The sequence below is a fragment of the Cyclopterus lumpus genome, chromosome 10 (assembly GCF_009769545.1).
Source record: "Cyclopterus lumpus isolate fCycLum1 chromosome 10, fCycLum1.pri, whole genome shotgun sequence".
NCBI classification, from domain to species: Eukaryota; Metazoa; Chordata; class Actinopteri; order Perciformes; family Cyclopteridae; genus Cyclopterus; species Cyclopterus lumpus.
In genome coordinates, this window is record NC_046975.1 from 5162115 (window position 1) to 5179457 (window position 17343).

General features: G+C 42.7%; 29 non-coding genes across 29 annotated transcripts; all 29 read left to right on the forward strand.

Moving 5' to 3' along the window:
- The first annotated feature begins 423 nt into the window (after window positions 1-423).
- Window positions 424-505, forward strand: trnal-aag. The gene has a single exon. It is a non-coding gene; the product is annotated as a tRNA-Leu (tRNA).
- Window positions 506-990: 485 nt separating this feature from the next.
- trnal-aag lies at window positions 991-1072 on the forward strand. Its single transcript has one exon. It is a non-coding gene; the product is annotated as a tRNA-Leu (tRNA).
- Window positions 1073-1557: 485 nt separating this feature from the next.
- trnal-uag lies at window positions 1558-1639 on the forward strand. Its single transcript has one exon. It is a non-coding gene; the product is annotated as a tRNA-Leu (tRNA).
- Window positions 1640-2428: 789 nt separating this feature from the next.
- Window positions 2429-2510, forward strand: trnal-aag. Its single transcript has one exon. It is a non-coding gene; the product is annotated as a tRNA-Leu (tRNA).
- A 485-nt stretch (window positions 2511-2995) lies between these two features.
- On the forward strand, window positions 2996-3077 carry trnal-aag. Its single transcript has one exon. It is a non-coding gene; the product is annotated as a tRNA-Leu (tRNA).
- Window positions 3078-4127: 1050 nt separating this feature from the next.
- Window positions 4128-4209, forward strand: trnal-uag. Its single transcript has one exon. It is a non-coding gene; the product is annotated as a tRNA-Leu (tRNA).
- Window positions 4210-4695: 486 nt separating this feature from the next.
- Window positions 4696-4777, forward strand: trnal-uag. Its single transcript has one exon. It is a non-coding gene; the product is annotated as a tRNA-Leu (tRNA).
- Window positions 4778-5261: 484 nt separating this feature from the next.
- trnal-uaa lies at window positions 5262-5344 on the forward strand. The gene has a single exon. It is a non-coding gene; the product is annotated as a tRNA-Leu (tRNA).
- Window positions 5345-5829: 485 nt separating this feature from the next.
- On the forward strand, window positions 5830-5911 carry trnal-uag. The gene has a single exon. It is a non-coding gene; the product is annotated as a tRNA-Leu (tRNA).
- Window positions 5912-6396: 485 nt separating this feature from the next.
- On the forward strand, window positions 6397-6478 carry trnal-uag. The gene has a single exon. It is a non-coding gene; the product is annotated as a tRNA-Leu (tRNA).
- A 223-nt stretch (window positions 6479-6701) lies between these two features.
- trnal-uag lies at window positions 6702-6783 on the forward strand. Its single transcript has one exon. It is a non-coding gene; the product is annotated as a tRNA-Leu (tRNA).
- A 487-nt stretch (window positions 6784-7270) lies between these two features.
- On the forward strand, window positions 7271-7352 carry trnal-aag. Its single transcript has one exon. It is a non-coding gene; the product is annotated as a tRNA-Leu (tRNA).
- A 487-nt stretch (window positions 7353-7839) lies between these two features.
- On the forward strand, window positions 7840-7921 carry trnal-aag. The gene has a single exon. It is a non-coding gene; the product is annotated as a tRNA-Leu (tRNA).
- Window positions 7922-8406: 485 nt separating this feature from the next.
- trnal-aag lies at window positions 8407-8488 on the forward strand. The gene has a single exon. It is a non-coding gene; the product is annotated as a tRNA-Leu (tRNA).
- Window positions 8489-8973: 485 nt separating this feature from the next.
- Window positions 8974-9055, forward strand: trnal-uag. Its single transcript has one exon. It is a non-coding gene; the product is annotated as a tRNA-Leu (tRNA).
- A 486-nt stretch (window positions 9056-9541) lies between these two features.
- On the forward strand, window positions 9542-9623 carry trnal-aag. The gene has a single exon. It is a non-coding gene; the product is annotated as a tRNA-Leu (tRNA).
- A 486-nt stretch (window positions 9624-10109) lies between these two features.
- trnal-aag lies at window positions 10110-10191 on the forward strand. Its single transcript has one exon. It is a non-coding gene; the product is annotated as a tRNA-Leu (tRNA).
- Window positions 10192-10677: 486 nt separating this feature from the next.
- trnal-aag lies at window positions 10678-10759 on the forward strand. Its single transcript has one exon. It is a non-coding gene; the product is annotated as a tRNA-Leu (tRNA).
- Window positions 10760-11230: 471 nt separating this feature from the next.
- Window positions 11231-11312, forward strand: trnal-aag. The gene has a single exon. It is a non-coding gene; the product is annotated as a tRNA-Leu (tRNA).
- Window positions 11313-11800: 488 nt separating this feature from the next.
- Window positions 11801-11882, forward strand: trnal-aag. Its single transcript has one exon. It is a non-coding gene; the product is annotated as a tRNA-Leu (tRNA).
- A 486-nt stretch (window positions 11883-12368) lies between these two features.
- Window positions 12369-12450, forward strand: trnal-aag. The gene has a single exon. It is a non-coding gene; the product is annotated as a tRNA-Leu (tRNA).
- Window positions 12451-12936: 486 nt separating this feature from the next.
- On the forward strand, window positions 12937-13018 carry trnal-aag. The gene has a single exon. It is a non-coding gene; the product is annotated as a tRNA-Leu (tRNA).
- Window positions 13019-13504: 486 nt separating this feature from the next.
- Window positions 13505-13586, forward strand: trnal-uag. Its single transcript has one exon. It is a non-coding gene; the product is annotated as a tRNA-Leu (tRNA).
- Window positions 13587-14071: 485 nt separating this feature from the next.
- On the forward strand, window positions 14072-14153 carry trnal-aag. The gene has a single exon. It is a non-coding gene; the product is annotated as a tRNA-Leu (tRNA).
- A 487-nt stretch (window positions 14154-14640) lies between these two features.
- trnal-aag lies at window positions 14641-14722 on the forward strand. The gene has a single exon. It is a non-coding gene; the product is annotated as a tRNA-Leu (tRNA).
- A 486-nt stretch (window positions 14723-15208) lies between these two features.
- On the forward strand, window positions 15209-15290 carry trnal-aag. The gene has a single exon. It is a non-coding gene; the product is annotated as a tRNA-Leu (tRNA).
- A 486-nt stretch (window positions 15291-15776) lies between these two features.
- On the forward strand, window positions 15777-15858 carry trnal-aag. Its single transcript has one exon. It is a non-coding gene; the product is annotated as a tRNA-Leu (tRNA).
- A 485-nt stretch (window positions 15859-16343) lies between these two features.
- On the forward strand, window positions 16344-16425 carry trnal-aag. Its single transcript has one exon. It is a non-coding gene; the product is annotated as a tRNA-Leu (tRNA).
- Window positions 16426-16897: 472 nt separating this feature from the next.
- trnal-uag lies at window positions 16898-16979 on the forward strand. The gene has a single exon. It is a non-coding gene; the product is annotated as a tRNA-Leu (tRNA).
- The last annotated feature ends 364 nt before the right edge of the window (window positions 16980-17343 follow it).

Sequence of the window (17343 nt, forward strand, 5' to 3'; positions counted from 1 at the left end):
TGTGTATTCTTTACCAAACATTACTTAGTGTCTAAGGGAAATGTCTTCTCTCTGCAAGGTCACTTTAAAATGCAACAAATGCATATTTTTGCAACCAGCTAGCTGCTGAAATCTTGGTACCCACTGGTTCCAAAAGATGTCCACAACAACTAGACAACACATTGACACTTTCACCACCAGAGCAGAGTGGCGCAGCGGAAGCGTGCTGGGCCCATAACCCAGATGTCGATGGATCGAAACCATCCTCTGCTAATTGAAAATACTTTAAATCAAGAGAATGTATCTATTATTTTCAAACCATTCTCAAACTGCAATGTTTTCAGCCTTTGACACAGCTGTCTGATGGAAATGTTTTCAACCTTTCGTGCTGCATTTGGCATCAAATTATCGTCCCAAGGAGCTGATGCATTTGTGGCACTTTCAGGTAGTGTGGCCGAGTGGTCTAAGGCGCTGGATTAAGGCTCCAGTCTCTCAGGAGGCGTGGGTTCAAATCCCACCACTGCCATTCTTTCTAGTCTTGACTTCAAGATTATTGTCCAGAATACATCCATATACCCAAAGTTGTGATGTGTATTCTTTACCAAACATTACTTAGTGTCTAAGGGAAATGTCTTCTCTCTGCAAGGTCACTTTAAAATCCAACAAATGCATATTTTTGCAACCAGCTAGCTGCTGAAATCTTGGTACCCACTGGTTCCAAAAGATGTCCACAACAACTAGACAACACATTGACACTTTCACCACCAGAGCAGAGTGGCGCAGCGGAAGCGTGCTGGGCCCATAACCCAGATGTCGATGGATCGAAACCATCCTCTGCTAATTGAAAATGCTTTAAATCAAGAGAATGTATCTATTATTTTCAAACCATTCTCAAACTGCAATGTTTTCAGCCTTTGACACAGCTGTCTGATGGAAATGTTTTCAACCTTTCGTGCTTCATTTGAAATCAAATTATCGTCCCAAGGAGCTGATCCATTCGAGGCACTTTCAGGTAGTGTGGCCGAGTGGTCTAAGGCGCTGGATTAAGGCTCCAGTCTCTCAGGAGGCGTGGGTTCAAATCCCACCACTGCCATTCTTTCTAGTCTTGACTTCAAGATTATTGTCCAGAATACATCCATATACCCAAAGTTGTGATGTGTATTCTTTACCAAACATTACTTAGTGTCTAAGGGAAATGTCTTCTCTCTGCAAGGTCACTTTAAACTCCAACAAATGCATATTTTTGCAACCAGCTAGCTGCTGAAATCTTGGTACCCACTGGTTCCAAAAGATGTCCACAACATCCAGACAACACATTGACACTTTCACCACCAGAGCAGAGTGGCGCAGCGGAAGCGTGCTGGGCCCATAACCCAGATGTCGATGGATCGAAACCATCCTCTGCTAATTGAAAATACTTTAAATCAAGAGAATGTATCTATTATTTTCAAACCATTCTCAAACTGCAATGTTTTCAGCCTTTGACACAGCTGTCTGATGGAAACGTCTTCAACCTTTCGTGCTGCATTTGGCATCAAATTATCGTCCCAAGGAGCTGATGCTTTTGTGGAACTTTCAGGTAGTGTGGCCGAGTGGTCTAAGGCGCTGGATTTAGGCTCCAGTCTCTCAGGAGGCGTGGGTTCAAATCCCACCACTGCCTTTCTTTCTAGTCTTGACTTCAACATTATTATCCAGAAAACCATCCTCTGCTAATTGAAAATGCTGTAAAAAAAAGAGAATGTATCCATTATTTTCAATCCATTCTCAAACTGCAATGTTTTCAGCCTTTGACACAGCTGTCTGATGGAAATGTTTTCAACCTTTCGTGCTGCATTTGAAATCAAATTATCGTCCCAAGGAGCTGATGCATTTGTGGCACTTTCAGGTAGTGTGGCCGAGTGGTCTAAGGTGCTGGATTAGGCTCCAGTCTCTCAGGAGGCGTGGATTCAAATCCCACCACTGCCATTCTTTCTAGTCTTGACTTCAAGATTATTGTCCAGAATACATCCATATACCCAAAGTTGTGATGTGTATTCTTTACCAAACATTACTTAGTGTCTAAGGGAAATGTCTTCTCTCTGCAAGGTCACTTTAAAATCCAACAAATGCATATTTTTGCAACCAGCTAGCTGCTGAAATCTTGGTACCCACTGGTTCCAAAAGATGTCCACAACAACTAGACAACACATTGACATATTCACCACCAGAGCAGAGTGGCGCAGCGGAAGCGTGCTGGGCCCATAACCCAGATGTCGATGGATCGAAACCATCCTCTGCTAATTGAAAATGCTTTAAATCAAGAGAATGTATCTATTATTTTCAAACCATTCTCAAACTGCAATGTTTTCAGCCTTTGACACAGCTGTCTGATGGAAATGTTTTCAACCTTTCGTGCTTCATTTAAATCAAATTATCGTCCCAAGGAGCTGATCCATTCGAGGCACTTTCAGGTAGTGTGGCCGAGTGGTCTAAGGCGCTGGATTAAGGCTCCAGTCTCTCAGGAGGCGTGGGTTCAAATCCCACCACTGCCATTCTTTCTAGTCTTGACTTCAAGATTATTGTCCAGAATACATCCATATACCCAAAGTTGTGATGTGTATTCTTTACCAAACATTACTTAGTGTCTAAGGGAAATGTCTTCTCTCTGCAAGGTCACTTTAAAATCCAACAAATGCATATTTTTGCAACCAGCTAGCTGCTGAAATCTTGGTACCCACTGGTTCCAAAAGATGTCCACAACAACTAGACAACACATTGACAATTTCACCACCAGAGCAGAGTGGCGCAGCGGAAGCGTGCTGGGCCCATAACCCAGATGTCGATGGATCGAAACCATCCTCTGCTAATTGAAAATACTTTAAATCAAGAGAATGTATCTATTATTTTCAAAACCATTCTCAAACTGCAATGTTTTCAGCCTTTGACACAGCTGTCTGATGGAAATGTTTTCAACCTTTCGTGCTGCATTTGAATCAAATTATCATCCCAAGGAGCTGATGCATTAGAGGCCCTTTCAGGTAGTGTGGCCGAGTGGTCTAAGGCGCTGGATTAAGGCTCCAGTTTCTCAGGAGGCGTGGGTCCAAATCCCACCACTGCCATTCTTTCTAGTCTTGACTTCAACATTATTGTCCAGAATACATCCATATACCCAAAGTTGTGATGTGTATTCTTTACCAAACATTACTTAGTGTCTAAGGGAAATGTCTTCTCTCTGCAAGGTCACTTTAAAATCCAACAAATGCATATTTTTGCAACCAGCTATCTGCTGAAATCTTGGTACCCACTGGTTCCAAAAGATGTCCACAACAACTAGACAACACATTGACACTTTCACCACCAGAGCAGAGTGGCGCAGCGGAAGCGTGCTGGGCCCATAACCCAGATGTCGATGGATCGAAACCATCCTCTGCTAATTGAAAATACTTTAAATCAAGAGAATGTATCTATTATTTTCAAACCATTCTCAAACTGCAATGTTTTCAGCCTTTGACACAGCTGTCTGATGGAAATGTTTTCAATCTTTCGTGCTTCATTTGAATCAAATTATCGTCCCAAGGAGCTGATCCATTCGAGGCACTTTCAGGTAGTGTGGCCGAGTGGTCTAAGGCGCTGGATTAGGCTCCAGTCTCTCAGGAGGCGTGGGTTCAAATCCCACCACTGCCATTCTTTCTAGTCTTGACTTCAAGATTATTGTCCAGAATACATCCATATACCCAAAGTTGTGATGTGTATTCTTTACCAAACATTACTTAGTGTCTAAGGGAAATGTCTTCTCTCTGCAAGGTCACTTTAAAATCCAACAAATGCATATTTTTGCAACCAGCTAGCTGCTGAAATCTTGGTACCCACTGGTTCCAAAAGATGTCCACAACAACTAGACAACACATTGACACTTTCACCACCAGAGCAGAGTGGCGCAGCGGAAGCGTGCTGGGCCCATAACCCAGATGTCGATCGATCGAAACCATCCTCTGCTAATTGAAAATGCTTTAAATCAAGAGAATGTATATATTATTTTCAAACCATTCTCAAACTGCAATGTTTTCAGCCTTTGACACAGCTGTCTGATGGAAATGTTTTCAATCTTTCGTGCTGCATTTGGCATCAAATTATCGTCCCAAGGAGCTGATGCATTTGTGGCACTTTCAGGTAGTGTGGCCGAGTGGTCTAAGGCGCTGGATTTAGGCTCCAGTCTCTCAGGAGGCGTGGGTTCAAATCCCACCACTGCCATTCTTTCTAGTCTTGACTTCAAGATTATTGTCCAGAATACATCCATATACCCAAAGTTGTGATGTGTATTCTTTACCAAACATTACTTAGTGTCTAAGGGAAATGTCTTCTCTCTGCAAGGTCACTTTAAAATCCAACAAATGCATATTTGTGCAACCAGCCAGCTGCTGAAATCTTGGTACCCACTGGTTCCAAAAGATGTCCACATCAACTAGACAACACATTGACACTTTCACCACCAGAGCAGAGTGGCGCAGCGGAAGCGTGCTGGGCCCATAACCCAGATGTCGATGGATCGAAACCATCCTCTGCTAATTGAAAATACTTTAAATCAAGAGAATGTATATATTATTTTCAAAACCATTCTCAAACTGCAATGTTTTCAGCCTTTGACACAGCTGTCTGATGGAAATGTTTTCAATCTTTCGTGCTTCATTTGAAATCAAATTATCGTCCCAAGGAGCTGATCCATTCGAGGCACTTTCAGGTAGTGTGGCCGAGTGGTCTAAGGCGCTGGATTTAGGCTCCAGTCTCTCAGGAGGCGTGGGTTCAAATCCCACCACTGCCATTCTTTCTAGTCTTGACTTCAAGATTATTGTCCAGAATACATCCATATACCCAAAGTTGTGATGTGTATTCTTTACCAAACATTACTTAGTGTCTAAGGGAAATGTCTTCTCTCTGCAAGGTCACTTTAAACTCCAACAAATGCATATTTTTGCAACCAGCTAGCTGCTGAAATCTTGGTACCCACTGGTTCCAAAAGATGTCCACAACATCCAGACAACACATTGACACTTTCACCACCAGAGCAGAGTGGCGCAGCGGAAGTGTGCTGGGCCCATAACCCAGATGTCGATGGATCGAAACCATCCTCTGCTAATTGAAAATACTTTAAATCAAGAGAATGTATATATTATTTTCAAACCATTCTCAAACTGCAATGTTTTCAGCCTTTGACACAGCTGTCTGATGGAAATGTTTTCAACCTTTCGTGCTGCATTTGAATCAAATTATCGTCCCAAGGAGCTGATGCATTCGAGGCACTTTCAGGTAGTGTGGCCGAGTGGTCTAAGGCGCTGGATTTAAGGCTCCAGTCTCTCAGGAGGCGTGGGTTCAAATCCCACCACTGCCATTCTTTCTAGTCTTGACTTCAAGATTATTGTCCAGAATACATCCATATACCCAAAGTTGTGATGTGTATTCTTTACCAAACATTACTTAGTGTCTAAGGGAAATGTCTTCTCTCTGCAAGGTCACTTTAAAATCCAACAAATGCATATTTTTGCAACCAGCTAGCTGCTGAAATCTTGGTACCCACTGGTTCCAAAAGATGTCCACAACATCCAGACAACACATTGACACTTTCACCACCAGAGCAGAGTGGCGCAGCGGAAGCGTGCTGGGCCCATAACCCAGATGTCGATGGATCGAAACCATCCTCTGCTAATTGAAAATACTTTAAATCAAGAGAATGTATCTATTATTTTCAAACCATTCTCAAACTGCAATGTTTTCAGCCTTTGACACAGCTGTCTGATGGAAATGTTTTCAACCTTTCGTGCTTCATTTTAAATCAAATTATCGTCCCAAGGAGCTGATCCATTCGAGGCACTTTCAGGTAGTGTGGCCGAGTGGTCTAAGGCGCTGGATTTAGGCTCCAGTCTCTCAGGAGGCGTGGGTTCAAATCCCACCACTGCCATTCTTTCTAGTCTTGACTTCAAGATTATTGTCCAGAATACATCCATATACCCAAAGTTGTGATGTGTATTCTTTACCAAACATTACTTAGTGTCTAAGGGAAATGTCTTCTCTCTGCAAGGTCACTTTAAAATCCAACAAATGCATATTTTTGCAACCAGCTAGCTGCTGAAATCTTGGTACCCACTGGTTCCAAAAGATGTCCACAACAACTAGACAACACATTGACACTTTCACCACCAGAGCAGAGTGGCGCAGCGGAAGCGTGCTGGGCCCATAACCCAGATGTCGATGGATCGAAACCATCCTCTGCTAATTGAAAATACTTTAAATCAAGAGAATGTATCTATTATTTTCAAACCATTCTCAAACTGCAATGTTTTCAGCCTTTGACACAGCTGTCTGATGGAAACGTCTTCAACCTTTCGTGCTGCATTTGGCATCAAATTATCGTCCCAAGGAGCTGATGCTTTTGTGGAACTTTCAGGTAGTGTGGCCGAGTGGTCTAAGGCGCTGGATTTAGGCTCCAGTCTCTCAGGAGGCGTGGGTTCAAATCCCACCACTGCCTTTCTTTCTAGTCTTGACTTCAACATTATTATCCAGAAAACCATCCTCTGCTAATTGAAAATGCTGTAAAACAAGAGAATGTATCCATTATTTTCAATCCATTCTCAAACTGCAATGTTTTCAGCCTTTGACACAGCTGTCTGATGGAAATGTTTTCAACCTTTCGTGCTGCATTTTAAATCAAATTATCGTCCCAAGGAGCTGATGCATTTGTGGCACTTTCAGGTAGTGTGGCCGAGTGGTCTAAGGCGCTGGATTTAGGCTCCAGTCTCTCAGGAGGCGTGGGTTCAAATCCCACCACTGCCATTCTTTCTAGTCTTGACTTCAAGATTATTGTCCAGAATACATCCATATACCCAAAGTTGTGATGTGTATTCTTTACCAAACATTACTTAGTGTCTAAGGGAAATGTCTTCTCTCTGCAAGGTCACTTTAAAATCCAACAAATGCATATTTTTGCAACCAGCTAGCTGCTGAAATCTTGGTACCCACTGGTTCCAAAAGATGTCCACAACAACTAGACAACACATTGACACTTTCACCACCAGAGCAGAGTGGCGCAGCGGAAGCGTGCTGGGCCCATAACCCAGATGTCGATGGATCGAAACCATCCTCTGCTAATTGAAAATAGCTTTAAATCAAGAGAATGTATATATTATTTTCAAACCATTCTCAAACTGCAATGTTTTCAGCCTTTGACACAGCTGTCTGATGGAAATGTTTTCAATCTTTCGTGCTTCATTTGAAATCAAATTATCGTCCCAAGGAGCTGATGCATTTCGTGGCACTTTCAGGTAGTGTGGCCGAGTGGTCTAAGGCGCTGGATTAAGGCTCCAGTCTCTCAGGAGGCGTGGGTTCAAATCCCACCACTGCCATTCTTTCTAGTCTTGACTTCAAGATTATTGTCCAGAATACATCCATATACCCAAAGTTGTGATGTGTATTCTTTACCAAACATTACTTAGTGTCTAAGGGAAATGTCTTCTCTCTGCAAGGTCACTTTAAAATGCAACAAATGCATATTTTTGCAACCAGCTAGCTGCTGAAATCTTGGTACCCACTGGTTCCAAAAGATGTCCACAACAACTAGACAACACATTGACACTTTCACCACCAGAGCAGAGTGGCGCAGCGGAAGCGTGCTGGGCCCATAACCCAGATGTCGATGGATCGAAACCATCCTCTGCTAATTGAAAATACTTTAAATCAAGAGAATGTATCTATTATTTTCAAAACCATTCTCAAACTGCAATGTTTTCAGCCTTTGACACAGCTGTCTGATGGAAATGTTTTCAACCTTTCGTGCTGCATTTGGCATCAAATTATCGTCCCAAGGAGCTGATGCATTTGTGGCAACTTTCAGGTAGTGTGGCCGAGTGGTCTAAGGCGCTGGATTAAGGCTCCAGTCTCTCAGGAGGCGTGGGTTCAAATCCCACCACTGCCATTCTTTCTAGTCTTGACTTCAAGATTATTGTCCAGAATACATCCATATACCCAAAGTTGTGATGTGTATTCTTTACCAAACATTACTTAGTGTCTAAGGGAAATGTCTTCTCTCTGCAAGGTCACTTTAAACTCCAACAAATGCATATTTTTGCAACCAGCTAGCTGCTGAAATCTTGGTACCCACTGGTTCCAAAAGATGTCCACAACAACTAGACAACACATTGACACTTTCACCACCAGAGCAGAGTGGCGCAGTGGAAGCGTGCTGGGCCCATAACCCAGATGTCGATGGATCGAAACCATCCTCTGCTAATTGAAAATACTTTAAATCAAGAGAATGTATCTATTATTTTCAAACCATTCTCAAACTGCAATGTTTTCAGCCTTTGACACAGCTGTCTGATGGAAATGTTTTCAACCTTTCGTGCTGCATTTGGCATCAAATTATCGTCCCAAGGAGCTGATGCATTTGTGGCACTTTCAGGTAGTGTGGCCGAGTGGTCTAAGGCGCTGGATTAAGGCTCCAGTCTCTCAGGAGGCGTGGGTTCAAATCCCACCATTGCCATTCTTTCTAGTCTTGACTTCAAGATTATTGTCCAGAATACATCCATATACCCAAAGTTGTGATGTGTATTCTTTACCAAACATTACTTAGTGTCTAAGGGAAATGTCTTCTCTCTGCAAGGTCACTTTAAACTCCAACAAATGCATATTTTTGCAACCAGCTAGCTGCTGAAATCTTGGTACCCACTGGTTCCAAAAGATGTCCACAACATCCAGACAACACATTGACACTTTCACCACCAGAGCAGAGTGGCGCAGCGGAAGAGTGCTGGGCCCATAACCCAGATGTCGATGGATCGAAACCATCCTCTGCTAATTGAAAATACTTTAAATCAAGAGAATGTATCTATTATTTTCAAACCATTCTCAAACTGCAATGTTTTCAGCCTTTGACACAGCTGTCTGATGGAAATGTTTTCAACCTTTCGTGCTTCATTTTAAATCAAATTATCGTCCCAAGGAGCTGATCCATTCGAGGCACTTTCAGGTAGTGTGGCCGAGTGGTCTAAGGCGCTGGATTTAGGCTCCAGTCTCTCAGGAGGCGTGGGTTCAAATCCCACCACTGCCATTCTTTCTAGTCTTGACTTCAAGATTATTGTCCAGAATACATCCATATACCCAAAGTTGTGATGTGTATTCTTTACCAAACATTACTTAGTGTCTAAGGGAAATGTCTTCTCTCTTCAAGGTCACTTTAAAATCCAACAAATGCATATTTTTGCAACCAGCTAGCTGCTGAAATCTTGGTACCCACTGGTTCCAAAAGATGTCCACAACATCCAGACAACACATTGACACTTTCACCACCAGAGCAGAGTGGCGCAGCGGAAGCGTGCTGGGCCCATAACCCAGATGTCGATGGATCGAAACCATCCTCTGCTAATTGAAAATACTTTAAATCAAGAGAATGTATCTATTATTTTCAAAACCATTCTCAAACTGCAATGTTTTCAGCCTTTGACACAGCTGTCTGATGGAAATGTTTTCAACCTTTCGTGCTGCATTTGGCATCAAATTATCGTCCCAAGGAGCTGATGCATTTGTGGCACTTTCAGGTAGTGTGGCCGAGTGGTCTAAGGCGCTGGATTAAGGCTCCAGTCTCTCAGGAGGCGTGGGTTCAAATCCCACCACTGCCATTCTTTCTAGTCTTGACTTCAAGATTATTGTCCAGAATACATCCATATACCCAAAGTTGTGATGTGTATTCTTTACCAAACATTACTTAGTGTCTAAGGGAAATGTCTTCTCTCTGCAAGGTCACTTTAAACTCCAACAAATGCATATTTTTGCAACCAGCTAGCTGCTGAAATCTTGGTACCCACTGGTTCCAAAAGATGTCCACAACAATCTAGACAACACATTGACACTTTCACCACCAGAGCAGAGTGGCGCAGCGGAAGCGTGCTGGGCCCATAACCCAGATGTCGATGGATCGAAACCATCCTCTGCTAATTGAAAATACTTTAAATCAAGAGAATTTATCTATTATTTTAAAACCATTCTCAAACTGCAATGTTTTCAGCCTTTGACACAGCTGTCTGATGGAAATGTTTACAACCTTTCGTGCTGCATTTGGCATCAAATTATCGTCCCAAGGAGCTGATGCATTTGTGGCACTTTCAGGTAGTGTGGCCGAGTGGTCTAAGGCGCTGGATTAAGGCTCCAGTCTCTCAGGAGGCGTGGGTTCAAATCCCACCACTGCCATTCTTTCTAGTCTTGACTTCAAGATTATTGTCCAGAATACATCCATATACCCAAAGTTGTGATGTGTATTCTTTACCAAACATTACTTAGTGTCTAAGGGAAATGTCTTCTCTCTTCAAGGTCACTTTAAAATCCAACAAATGCATATTTTTGCAACCAGCTAGCTGCTGAAATCTTGGTACCCACTGGTTCCAAAAGATGTCCACAACAACTAGACAACACATTGAAACTTTCACCACCAGAGCAGAGTGGCGCAGCGGAAGCGTGCTGGGCCCATAACCCAGATGTCGATGGATCGAAACCATCCTCTGCTAATTGAAAATGCTTTAAATCAAGAGAATGTATCTATTATTTTCAAACCATTCTCAAACTGCAATGTTTTCAGCCTTTGACACAGCTGTCTGATGGAAATGTTTTCAACCTTTCGTGCTGCATTTGGCATCAAATTATCGTCCCAAGGAGCTGATGCATTTAGTGGCACTTTCAGGTAGTGTGGCCGAGTGGTCTAAGGCGCTGGATTAAGGCTCCAGTCTCTCAGGAGGCGTGGGTTCAAATCCCACCACTGCCATTCTTTCTAGTCTTGACTTCAAGATTATTGTCCAGAATACATCCATATACCCAAAGTTGTGATGTGTATTCTTTACCAAACATTACTTAGTGTCTAAGGGAAATGTCTTCTCTCTGCAAGGTCACTTTAAAATCCAACAAATGCATATTTTTACCAGCCAGCTGCTGAAATCTTGGTACCCACTGGTTCCAAAAGATGTCCACATCAACTAGACAACACATTGACACTTTCACCACCAGAGCAGAGTGGCGCAGCGGAAGCGTGCTGGGCCCATAACCCAGATGTCGATGGATCGAAACCATCCTCTGCTAATTGAAAATGCTTTAAATCAAGAGAATGTATCTATTATTCTCAAACTGCAATGTTTTCAGCCTTTGACACAGCTGTCTGATGGAAACTGTTTCAACCTTTCGTGCTGCATTTGGCATCAAATTATCGTCCCAAGGAGCTGATGCATTCGTGGCACTTTCAGGTAGTGTGGCCGAGTGGTCTAAGGCGCTGGATTAAGGCTCCAGTCTCTCAGGAGGCGTGGGTTCAAATCCCACCACTGCCATTCTTTCTAGTCTTGACTTCAAGATTATTGTCCAGAATACATCCATATACCCAAAGTTGTGATGTGTATTCTTTACCAAACATTACTTAGTGTCTAAGGGAAATGTCTTCTCTCTGCAAGGTCACTTTAAACTCCAACAAATGCATATTTTTGCAACCAGCTAGCTGCTGAAATCTTGGTACCCACTGGTTCCAAAAGATGTCCACAACAATCTAGACAACACATTGACACTTTCACCACCAGAGCAGAGTGGCGCAGCGGAAGCGTGCTGGGCCCATAACCCAGATGTCGATCGATCGAAACCATCCTCTGCTAATTGAAAATGCTTTAAATCAAGAGAATGTATATATTATTTTCAAAACCATTCTCAAACTGCAATGTTTTCAGCCTTTGACACAGCTGTCTGATGGAAATGTTTTCAACCTTTCGTGCTGCATTTGGCAATCAAATTATCGTCCCAAGGAGCTGATGCATTTGTGGCACTTTCAGGTAGTGTGGCCGAGTGGTCTAAGGTGCTGGATTAAGGCTCCAGTCTCTCAGGAGGCGTGGGTTCAAATCCCACCACTGCCATTCTTTCTAGTCTTGACTTCAAGATTATTGTCCAGAATACATCCATATACCCAAAGTTGTGATGTGTATTCTTTACCAAACATTACTTAGTGTCTAAGGGAAATGTCTTCTCTCTGCAAGGTCACTTTAAAATCCAACAAATGCATATTTTTGCAACCAGCTAGCTGCTGAAATCTTGGTACCCACTGGTTCCAAAAGATGTCCACAACAACTAGACAACACATTGACATATTCACCACCAGAGCAGAGTGGCGCAGCGGAAGCGTGCTGGGCCCATAACCCAGATGTCGATGGATCGAAACCATCCTCTGCTAATTGAAAATACTTTAAATCAAGAGAATGTATCTATTATTTTCAAAACCATTCTCAAACTGCAATGTTTTCAGCCTTTGACACAGCTGTCTGATGGAAATGTTTTCAACCTTTCGTGCTGCATTTGGCATCAAACTATCGTCCCAAGGAGCTGATGCTTTTGTGGAACTTTCAGGTAGTGTGGCCGAGTGGTCTAAGGCGCTGGATTAAGGCTCCAGTCTCTCAGAAGGCGTGGGTTCAAATCCCACCACTGCCATTCTTGCTAGTCTTGACTTCAAGATTATTGTCCAGAATACATCCATATACCCAAAGTTGTGATGTGTATTCTTTACCAAACATTACTTAGTGTCTAAGGGAAATGTCTTCTCTCTGCAAGGTCACTTTAAAATCCAACAAATGCATATTTTTGCAACCAGCTAGCTGCTGAAATCTTGGTACCCACTGGTTCCAAAAGATGTCCACAACAACTAGACAACACATTGACACTTTCACCACCAGAGCAGAGTGGCGCAGCGGAAGCGTGCTGGGCCCATAACCCAGATGTCGATGGATCGAAACCATCCTCTGCTAATTGAAAATACTTTAAATCAAGAGAATGTATCTATTATTTTAAAACCATTCTCAAACTGCAATGTTTTCAGCCTTTGACACAGCTGTCTGATGGAAATGTTTTCAACCTTTCGTGCTTCATTTGCAATCAAATTATCGTCCCAAGGAGCTGATGCATTCGATGGCACTTTCAGGTAGTGTGGCCGAGTGGTCTAAGGCGCTGGATTAAGGCTCCAGTCTCTCAGGAGGCGTGGGTTCAAATCCCACCACTGCCATTCTTTCTAGTCTTGACTTCAAGATTATTGTCCAGAATACATCCATATACCCAAAGTTGTGATGTGTATTCTTTACCAAACATTACTTAGTGTCTAAGGGAAATGTCTTCTCTCTGCAAGGTCACTTTAAAATCCAACAAATGCATATTTTTGCAACCAGCCTAGCTGCTGAAATCTTGGTACCCACTGGTTCCAAAAGATGTCCACAACAACTAGACAACACATTGACACTTTCACCACCAGAGCAGAGTGGCGCAGCGGAAGCGTGCTGGGCCCATAACCCAGATGTCGATGGATCGAAACCATCCTCTGCTAATTGAAAATACTTTAAATCAAGAGAATGTATCTATTATTTTCAAACCATTCTCAAACTGCAATGTTTTCAGCCTTTGACACAGCTGTCTGATGGAAATGTTTTCAACCTTTCGTGCTGCATTTGGCATCAAATTATCGTCCCAAGGAGCTGATGCATTTGTGGCACTTTCAGGTAGTGTGGCCGAGTGGTCTAAGGCGCTGGATTTAGGCTCCAGTCTCTCAGGAGGCGTGGGTTCAAATCCCACCACTGCCATTCTTTATAGTCTTGACTTCAAGATTATTGTCCAGAATACATCCATATACCCAAAGTTGTGATGTGTATTCTTTACCAAACATTACTTAGTGTCTAAGGGAAATGTCTTCTCTCTGCAAGGTCACTTTAAAATCCAACAAATGCATATTTTTGCAACCAGCTAGCTGCTGAAATCTTGGTACCCACTGGTTCCAAAAGATGTCCACAACAACTAGACAACACATTGACACTTTCACCACCAGAGCAGAGTGGCGCAGCGGAAGCGTGCTGGGCCCATAACCCAGATGTCGATGGATCGAAACCATCCTCTGCTAATTGAAAATGCTTTAAATCAAGAGAATGTATCTATTATTTTCAAACCATTCTCAAACTGCAATGTTTTCAGCCTTTGACACAGCTGTCTGATGGAAATGTTTTCAACCTTTCATGCTTCATTTGGCATCAAATTATCGTCCCAAGGAGCTGATGCATTAGAGGCCCTTTCAGGTAGTGTGGCCGAGTGGTCTAAGGCGCTGGATTAAGGCTCCAGTCTCTCAGGAGGCGTGGGTTCAAATCCCACCACTGCCATTCTTTCTAGTCTTGACTTCAAGATTATTGTCCAGAATACATCCATATACCCAAAGTTGTGATGTGTATTCTTTACCAAACATTAATTAGTGTCTAAGGGAAATGTCTTCTCTCTGCAAGGTCACTTTAAAATCCAACAAATGCATATTTTTGCAACCAGCTATCTGCTGAAATCTTGGTACCCACTGGTTCCAAAAGATGTCCACAACAACTAGACAACACATTGACACTTTCACCACCAGAGCAGAGTGGCGCAGCGGAAGCGTGCTGGGCCCATAACCCAGATGTCGATGGATCGAAACCATCCTCTGCTAATTGAAAATACTTTAAATCAAGAGAATGTATCTATTATTTTCAAAACCATTCTCAAACTGCAATGTTTTCAGCCTTTGACACAGCTGTCTGATGGAAACTGTCTTCAACCTTTCGTGCTGCATTTGGCATCAAATTATCGTCCCAAGGAGCTGATGCATTTGTGGCACTTTCAGGTAGTGTGGCCGAGTGGTCTAAGGCGCTGGATTAAGGCTCCAGTCTCTCAGGAGGCGTGGGTTCAAATCCCACCACTGCCATTCTTTCTAGTCTTGACTTCAAGATTATTGTCCAGAATACATCCATATACCCAAAGTTGTGATGTGTATTCTTTACCAAACATTACTTAGTGTCTAAGGGAAATGTCTTCTCTCTGCAAGGTCACTTTAAAATCCAACAAATGCATATTTTTGCAACCAGCTAGCTGCTGAAATCTTGGTACCCACTGGTTCCAAAAGATGTCCACAACAACTAGACAACACATTGACACTTTCACCACCAGAGCAGAGTGGCGCAGCGGAAGCGTGCTGGGCCCATAACCCAGATGTCGATGGATCGAAACCATCCTCTGCTAATTGAAAATACTTTAAATCAAGAGAATGTATCTATTATTTTCAAAACCATTCTCAAACTGCAATGTTTTCAGCCTTTGACACAGCTGTCTGATGGAAATGTTTTCAACCTTTCGTGCTGCATTTGGCATCAAATTATCGTCCCAAGGAGCTGATGCTTTTGTGGAACTTTCAGGTAGTGTGGCCGAGTGGTCTAAGGCGCTGGATTAAGGCTCCAGTCTCTCAGGAGGCGTGGGTTCAAATCCCACCACTGCCATTCTTTCTAGTCTTGACTTCAAGATTATTGTCCAGAATACATCCATATACCCAAAGTTGTGATGTGTATTCTTTACCAAACATTACTTAGTGTCTAAGGGAAATGTCTTCTCTCTTCAAGGTCACTTTAAAATCCAACAAATGCATATTTTTGCAACCAGCTAGCTGCTGAAATCTTGGTACCCACTGGTTCCAAAAGATGTCCACAACAACTAGACAACACATTGACACTTTCACCACCAGAGCAGAGTGGCGCAGCGGAAGCGTGCTGGGCCCATAACCCAGATGTCGATGGATCGAAACCATCATCTGCTAATTGAAAATGCTTTAAATCAAGAGAATGTATCTATTATTTTAAAAACCATTCTCAAACTGCAATGTTTTCAGCCTTTGACACAGCTGTCTGATGGAAATGTTTTCAACCTTTCGTGCTGCATTTGGCATCAAATTATCGTCCCAAGGAGCTGATGCATTTGTGGCACTTTCAGGTAGTGTGGCCGAGTGGTCTAAGGCGCTGGATTAAGGCTCCAGTCTCTCAGGAGGCGTGGGTTCAAATCCCACCACTGCCATTCTTTCTAGTCTTGACTTCAAGATTATTGTCCAGAATACATCCATATACCCAAAGTTGTGATGTGTATTCTTTACCAAACATTACTTAGTGTCTAAGGGAAATGTCTTCTCTCTCAAGGTCACTTTAAAATCCAACAAATGCATATTTTTGCAACCAGCCAGCTGCTGAAATCTTGGTACCCACTGGTTCCAAAAGATGTCCACAACAACTAGACAACACATTGACACTTTCACCACCAGAGCAGAGTGGCGCAGCGGAAGCGTGCTGGGCCCATAACCCAGATGTCGATGGATCGAAACCATCCTCTGCTAATTGAAAATACTTTAAATCAAGAGAATGTATCTATTATTTTCAAACCATTCTCAAACTGCAATGTTTTCAGCCTTTGACACAGCTGTCTGATGGAAATGTTTTCAACCTTTCGTGCTGCATTTGGCATCAAATTATCGTCCCAAGGAGCTGATGCATTTGTAGGCACTTTCAGGTAGTGTGGCCGAGTGGTCTAAGGCGCTGGATTAAGGCTCCAGTCTCTCAGGAGGCGTGGGTTCAAATCCCACCACTGCCATTCTTTATAGTCTTGACTTCAAGATTATTGTCCAGAATACATCCATATACCCAAAGTTGTGATGTGTATTCTTTACCAAACATTACTTAGTGTCTAAGGGAAATGTCTTCTCTCTGCAAGGTCACTTTAAAATCCAACAAATGCATATTTTTACCAGCCAGCTGCTGAAATCTTGGTACCCACTGGTTCCAAAAGATGTCCACAACAACTAGACAACACATTGACACTTTCACCACCAGAGCAGAGTGGCGCAGCGGAAGCGTGCTGGGCCCATAACCCAGATGTCGATGGATTGAAACCATCCTCTGCTAATTGAAAATGCTTTAAATCAAGAGAATGTATCTATTATTCTCAAACTGCAATGTTTTCAGCCTTTGACACAGCTGTCTGATATAAACTGTTTTCAACCTTTCATGCTTCATTTGGCATCAAATTATCGTCCCAAGGAGCTGATGCATTCGTGGTACTTTCAGGTAGTGTGGCCGAGTGGTCTAAGGCGCTGGATTTAGGCTCCAGTCTCTCAGGAGGCGTGGGTTCAAATCCCACCACTGCCATTCTTTCTAGTCTTGACTTCAAGATTATTGTCCAGAATACATCCATATACCCAAAGTTGTGATGTGTATTCTTTACCAAACATTACTTAGTGTCTAAGGGAAATGTCTTCTCTCTGCAAGGTCACTTTAAAATCCAACAAATGCATATTTTTGCAACCAGCTAGCTGCTGAAATCTTGGTACCCACTGGTTCCAAAAGATGTCCACAACAACTAGACAACACATTGAAACTTTCACCACCAGAGCAGAGTGGCGCAGCGGAAGCGTGCTGGGCCCATAACCCAGATGTCGATGGATCGAAACCATCCTCTGCTAATTGAAAATACTTTAAATCAAGAGAATTTATCTATTATTTTAAAAACCAT